General features: G+C 36.4%; 1 long non-coding RNA gene across 5 annotated transcripts in view; it reads left to right on the top strand.

The window, feature by feature from the left end:
* The window catches only part of LOC137216466 (uncharacterized), a 32,017-nt gene extending 24,780 nt beyond the window's left edge, over positions 1-7,237 (top strand). For 4 of the 5 annotated variants that reach the window (XR_010939779.1, XR_010939777.1, XR_010939778.1 and 1 more), the window contains one exon: positions 172-7,237. This is a non-coding gene — a long non-coding RNA (uncharacterized lncRNA). The remainder of the gene's footprint in view (positions 1-171) is intronic. The other variant, XR_010939776.1, reaches the window with a different exon arrangement.
* The last annotated feature ends 372 nt before the right edge of the window (positions 7,238-7,609 follow it).

Raw genomic sequence — 7,609 nt, forward strand, 5'->3', positions numbered from 1 at the left:
GGCACTTATAATAGATTATTGCAATTATTAATGCACTTTTTTGTTTTCTTTTGTTGTCTTCTCTTTGTGATGCTTCTTGTGCCTACCATGCTTGTCACTGTATTTTGTCTCTTCTATTTCTTATCCTCTTCCACTGAATGTCTGCCTTTGCTTATCTTTTAAACTCATAAGTGTGTCTTTGTTTGCTTATCTATTTCTTCCTTGAATGTCTTTGGTCTTTCTCCTCTAACTAAAGTGTGTCTTACCCATTTCCATGATTCTCTTACTAGTTTCTTCTCTGTATATCTTTGTCTCATTTTCTTTCTTGTACCCAAGAGTGGTCTGTGTCTTGTCTTAGATGTCTCTCTCTAGTGTTTTCATTTTGTTACTGATTCTCCTTGCTCTCCTAGATCTGGCTCTTCTTTCACTGTTTGTCTCTTTGCGTCTCTTGAGTCACATGCTGTGTGCTTTTTGCTCACTTCTTGCTATGCCTACCTTCTTCTTTTTCTCTTTGTGAACTGTTTGTCACCCCCTCCCCTTGATGGTTTGACATTTCACCTTTTCTGATACTGGCCACCCTTCTGCTGTTTCTACTCTTTATCTTGCATTGCTCTTTTCTACATATTCTTTCTGCCTCTCTTGGGCCATTTTCTCTTTTCTTCCTGCTTTGTGTGCCCCAGTGTCTCTTTGTTCTTTGTGATTTTCCATGTCAGCATTCATCTCTGTGTTCTCTTATTTCTTCTCTGCTTTTGCCTTTCTACTTACCTTTGAGTATTTCAGTCTCTTCTTGAGTCTATGTCTCCCCCACTTTGATTTCATGCAGTCCTCTCTCCTTGCATACTTTTTGTGCATGTGTGTGTGCATGCTTTTGTGTGTGTGTGTGTTTGTAACAAAGGGGTCTCCTAACCCCTTCCTAATAGGTGCAGAGTGTCAGCTATCAAAATATAAGCATTGAAGAGCTGTTCCTTATGCCAGGCTGCCTGTGAGATGATCCAAGACCAATAAAAGGCCCAAAGGTCTAGACTGGAGTTGGACGGAAGACTCAAGTCTCGGTGAGACAGAAGGCCAAAGACCCAGGATGGGATGAAAAGCCTTCGCTTGAAGACCTATGACCCAAAAATGGAAGGGCCCAAGCACACATAAAGACCCAGAACTCAAGCCTGTCTATATAGACAGAAGGCCCAAGAGAGACAGATATCTCCAGACTAAATTAGGCGGGAAGCTGGAGGCCCATGACCCAGAATCCAGGAAGGATAGAAGCCCCAAGACCAAAGGAAATTCCAAGATGAGAACCCTAAACCGCAGCTCTTTTCTATTGTTCTCCTCCCTACTCTTGGACATTTTCAGTTCTCCCTTCCCTGTTCTCATATCTCCATTTAAACCCACTTCTTTTGAGATGTCATTTTTGATGTTGCTGCTACTTTAAAGAAACACACCTTTAGATCAGTAATATTATGCCTGGGCCAGTCTTAAGCCAGTTTTTATCGCACTTTTAAGCCATTTATTAAGGTTTTGGTGTTTTGCAAAGTTCCATTTCTCTTCACCTCCTCTCCACTTGAGAGGGACACATAGGTGACTTTATATTTCAGTCCCTTCTTTCCTCAGAAGCTCTAGGCTGATGAGAGAAGTAAAGCATCAGGTTACTGAGTGGAAAATAAGTGCCAGGCTATCTAGAGAAAATGTGAAGAGATGCTCCAGGCCAATGAGAAGAACTAGACAAGAAATACACAGATGTGCCAGCTTGCTGAGAAGCACCAGCCAGCAACATATTACTTCTTTGAGCTTGGGTGAGCAGGATTCCTGAGGTTTGGGGTTCCTACTGATAGTTATGAAAAAGGAGGATTGGGCCTGGGAAAGAGTGAGGCCCCAAGGAGGCAGCCTGAACTCCCTGCTCATAGTAGTGGCCTAATAATGTGGTAAACTGTACCAATCCTGCCCCTGGGTTTAATACCTACCTCTAGGCATAAAGATGAGAGAAGTTGGGAATATTTAGGAGGATTAATCCCTTCCTTGATATTTTTCCTCTTACCATGAGGAAAGATAATTTTAATGATTGAGAATATATATGAAAACACTGTAAAACAGAAAAAAAGCAAGGCATTCTCATTAATGGTATATTGGCATCCATGCACAGCTAACATTTGAAAATGCACTGTCAGTTGTGAAGCATTATGTAAGTCGAGGTCATCACACCCTTTCTGAAAGGGTCGGATGGTAAATATTGTAGGTTTTACGGGCCATTTGGTCTCTGTTGCTTTTTTTAAGAAAAGCAAGTGAATTTGGCCTGTGGGCCACAGTTTATCACCCCTGATGTAATTGCCAGGGACTGTGTGCTGAACAATATTAATTTCCTTCTGTGTGCCTGTCCCTGTGTTAGACACTAAAGATGCAATGACTATGATTATATCTAGGTGATCTGAAGAAAAATAAGTGAATGTGAGTTGTAAACTATAAAGCACTTTAAAGACTTATAAGTTTCAGAGTTGATGAATGAACATTGATTACATAGTATATACATTCTAGGCACTGTAGATACAAGGAATAAAAGAAGCATGAATAAAGTGCTTTGTCAAAAATATGTAATACTGTACAGATATTAGGAATTAAGTGTTTGATAAATGAATAATTCATGTATTTCTGGCCATTGTGTTTCTGTGGCTATGGTGATTTTGAGTAAAAATACAGTATTCCAAGTCGCAGAAGAGAAAACATAAAAACTGCTTTTAAACCATAAAATACACTGGAAATACTAGGGATTTAAGCTATTGTGATCACTTATAATGTGCCAGATACCATGCTAGGCACTACAGATGTCAAAGGGAAAAAAATGTTCTCATTATAGAACAATTAAAAATTTTAGATAGGCAATACATATTAAAGTGCTTTGTACTAAAGCACTGTATAAATACCAATGGGCTATATGTTTATAATGAATGAATAAGTATTAAGTGCCTTATATGTACCAGCTATTGTTTCAGGTACTATGAAATCCAAGATAATGCTCCCAAGTAATAAGAGGGAGGTTTATGTCCTATACTATTTGTATGTAAGAATTAGATCTTGCTTATTTTAATCAATAAAGACTTTACTGGTGATATCAAATTAAATTATTACCAGTATATTTTCCCTGGTAGCAGGAAAATGTAATGAATGAGATTGAGCTTTCTAACTATAACGTGCTGTATAAATATAAGACATTAGATGTTTTCTATGTGAACAAACTTATGTGAGACAGGCATGGTCTCTACAAAATTCTCATTGTGTGCTTGACCCATATGAGAAAGGTAGTATAAATAGTTATACAAACTGAGGGTTTAAATGCTTGTTAAATGAATGGATTATTAATATCAGTTGCCTACTATGTGAACTCACTGTTATAGGCATAAAGAGATATACAAATTTATCATTTTATTGTGCCTAAAGCTGAGAATAAGGCAATGTTAGCATTTTGTGGACTCTAAAGCACCATATAAATGTAACTATTGATTTTTTCATTTGGTGTGCCTAGTACTAGGTTTACAAAATTATATCACAGTTACTATACCATGAAAAAAAGTCAAAAAATTTGAGGAAGGATTGTTAACTATTGAACATTTTTATATGTAAAGGATTAGGTATCTATGAATGCAAGACTGGATAATAATTATCTATTATGTGCCAGTCTCCTTGATAAGCATCAGGGATGTGAAGATAGTCCATCTTTATTGTGTTCTGGGCAGCAGAAGGTAATGTATAAAATCAATTTGTAAGTCTTAAACTGGCATATATAAATATATAAGCCATATCTGCTGAATGGACATTGATTACTTTCTCTTATTCCCAGAGATAGCAACTGGGGATGCAAAAATTCATTGTCATTATTATTGAACCTGCAACAGAGATCTGTGTGTAAATTTTACAAAGCCTACTGTTCTATACAGATATAAGGAATTAACTGTTGGCTTAATGAATGATTACTGATTCCTTTCTATGAGGCTCAGAACTGCACATGCACTAGGATATAAAAATGATGTTATCCTTATCAGATGGTCACAGGAGGAAATGAGGTAACAGGTGTGGGAATCCAGACTGAAAGTTACTTAACCACTGCCAAGCCTATTTGATGAAATTTAAAAACATGGGCAAAATGGAATTGTGCAAGGCAGTATGCTGAATGCTGAGCTAGGTGGAAAGATAAAATCTATACCAGAAGGCTACTTGCTCCCTGACCTGACCAAAGAAATGGGAATTTTTTTTTTTAAAGCAAGGTGTTATGGTTCTCCATTGGTCTTTTAAATGCTGAAGATAGAGGTGAATTAGATCCACCCTGGCCTGGCTTAGAGACATTAAAGGAGTAAAAAATGGCTCAGGTTGGCTTTTAGATTAATTTGATTAACAGAGCATCTTTTATGTGGAATACATCATTCTAGGTCCTGAACATAACAGAATTGAAATGGGCCTAGTCTAAAGGGCATTAGATAGATCACAGATCATAGCTGAAGATCCAGAAACACCTTTGATTTTTGAGTAAATACTTGAGTTCCTGTTCTCTGGATGAATTAGTAGATTAAGTCTGGTCCAGAAAACCTATTGACTTGTCTTGGAGATTGAAAAAATAGGAAAAAAAAAAGATACGGTTCTTTCAATATAAAATGAAGACATTTTTCCTGGCTCTAGAAAGTCCCAATGTCACTTGCTCATTGACCTAGCTTGAAGCCAGAAGACTGATAAAAGGCCTTAGGGTTTGTCCTTTAATTCTTTAACATTCTGCTTTTATTATAGTTAAATTAAGATGAGAATTAAGATGAAACAACTAGTTTTAAAAGTATTTGCTCATTGGCCTGGCATAGAGTCAGGAAGCCACTTAACAAAAAAGATTCTTCCTAAATTTTCCATATTTTGTAAATTATTCACTTGAATGAAATACTGTTCTGCTGAGGAGAATGAAGAGATTTAAAAGACCTAGACCAAAATACACTTTAATCTAACTAGCTTATGGAGGAAACACAAGAGCAAATTTAATAAGAGACTGCAGTTCTTTCATTAGTTGAAAAAACTTCATTGAGCAGCTGTGATAGTAAGACACTGAGATGGAATGATTAATTATATCACCTTCTCTTTGGCATGTTTTGTAGAGTAGGAATAAGAGAGCTTTTTAGTTATTCATTCATACAAACATTGAAGAAGGTGATGCTAAATGAAATTGATCTGGTACAAAATGCACTTGGAGATGCAATTAAAAAAAACAAGAAATTGAGTGAAAGTCTTCATTGAATAGAAGTGTCTATTCTATTTCAGATCTTGACTGAAAGACACTTGCTTGGCTTGGAAATTGGAATATAAGAGGAGAGGTTACTGTTCATTCATTTTTTTCATTTATTCATTCACTCTACAAGTATGTTTGAGTGCCTATTGTGTATAAGCTCCTTAGCTAGGTTCTCAGTTGGCCCCAGAGACATGAAAAAATGAATACCTTCCCAGAGAACTTTTAAAACTTGCCTTTTGGTCTGTTTTCTGGTTAGGGGTATGGCTTATTTCCTCAATAATAATGTGTGGTTTAATTCCTACTCCATATTTCTTCTACCACTCTGGCCACTACAATAAGCAAGGGTTTCTACTGAGCTTGCTCCTTAAGTTGCAGGAACCTTCCTTATAATAAACATTTCAGTTTTCCTAATCCATCCCTCATGAAAAATGGCTGTGACTGTTGGTGGGCAGAAAGAGGGATGAAAAACAACTGATTCCCAAACCTCAGTCTCATTGGTACAAACCTCAGTCTCATTGGTACAAACCTCAGTCTCATTGGTACCAGCCTTGGGGAACCACTCATACTTAAGCCACAATTGGTTTTGAAACAACACAGGTTTCGTCTATTTTCAATTCTTTACCTTTTACATTCTAACAAATATACACTGCCTAAATAGATCTCTTTAAAAAACAATCCTCTGGTAGTACTTAGCAAGTTTGGAGATGGAGACATGATTTCTGTTTTGCAACAGCTTCTCAACTTACAACTTGGAAATCGTTTCCTTTTTACCAGCAAAACCTGCTTAAGAAAAGACTTATTATAATTAAATAATGCAGTGAATGAAAATAGCTTAACAATTTACCATGCTTAAGTTTTAAGAATGATAAAAATTGGAAGAATTGGCAAAAATTGGAGGGAAAAATTACAAAAAAAAAAAATCTTCTATATCTAGGCCCAAATGGGTTTTGGCCTTTTCTATTTTTTAAATCACTCACAGAGGGTGGGATAGGAGGAAGAGTGAAAGAAAAGGTCAAACCTGATTCTAAAAAGGGTTGGTCTTAAAAGCATTACTACCTCCGAATCTAACTTGGGGATTGCTGTTTTTAGTTTAATGCAATTCCAGTAACTGGTCACTGTTGAGATGAGGACAAAGTCCTTTGTCCCCACTCATTTCTGTAAGTTTTTGAGAAACAATTTTTTGTTTAATGGTTATTGATTAAACCTTGGGTTAGATAATTATGGAATTTATTAATTAAATCTATGTTACCTCTCCATCATAAGGTAGTCTTAAAGCTAAAGTCAAAATTCACTGCAGAGGAACAGGACTTTATTGTTCACTATAATTCTTACATACTTTCAAACCATCTAAACTTTAGTTTACATGGCAAGCCAACAATAACATAAGTAAATGGAGAAGGAAATAGATGAATGGCAAAAGATAGTTGCTGGAGGGAGCAAATTTGAAGAGGATTTGAAGGTGATGTTTCTAGTTTTTGCTTTGTACATTTTAATTTAATCTTCAGGTATATCTGACATGTTAATAATGTTTGGTGTTTAATATGTGCTATTAGCTGGATTCAGTAACTCCCCTTTCTTCAGATGGGGGTGGGGGGTGCATTATTGGAAAGTAGAAAGGAGAAAGTAACTAAGAGCCTTCCTTTCACAGTTTCTGGCATCCCAAGACTACCACTACTGCTAAAAAAGAATAAGAGAACATGTTATCATCTGATTTTTGTGGCATAAATGAAGTTGTGAAAAAATCTTTTTTTACAAAGGAAATGGCTTCATCTTTATCCTTCTACCTCAAAGGGAATCTATGCCAAAATGCTCCGATGAATGGAAGGCACACTTGGACTTGTGAACTGAAGTGAAACGCAGAATCTCTGAGCCATGGTTGTTTTGAAGATCGAAAAGTCTTGTTCAGCATGGGTGACCAGCAAAAAAGCAATCTAGAGCTGTCTGTATGTCACAACTGAGACAAATTGGGGAGTTTGTTGTTTAATGCCAAATAAAAATGTACTGTTTTGAAAACTTTGTATTTCAATGTAACAAGTTCTACCTCACTGTCCCTTCCTAACCACATTAGTTACCTCAATTTTTAAAAAAAATTATCTTAATCACCCAGTTTGGGTAAGTCTTTGAGGTCTAATTTTTTTTTTTCTAGCTTCAGTTGCTTTGGTCAGGAATACTGAGAAGCACAAACCCAATTTTAAAAATGTGAGAAGCAAAAATTATTGAAGAAGAGGGCTGGGATAGGAATAGTGCATAAAAATATTTTTAAGGCTGTGGGAAATAGAATGTATTCAGGAAGGTAATCACTGTAATTAAAGAAGGTAACAGGTCCAATCCTTGAGTAGGTGAAGGGATCTTTGGTGTTCCTTTACTTAAATACCTGAATGTTAG

Source organism: Pseudorca crassidens, chromosome X (assembly GCF_039906515.1).
Source record: "Pseudorca crassidens isolate mPseCra1 chromosome X, mPseCra1.hap1, whole genome shotgun sequence".
Taxonomy (NCBI): Eukaryota; Metazoa; Chordata; class Mammalia; order Artiodactyla; family Delphinidae; genus Pseudorca; species Pseudorca crassidens.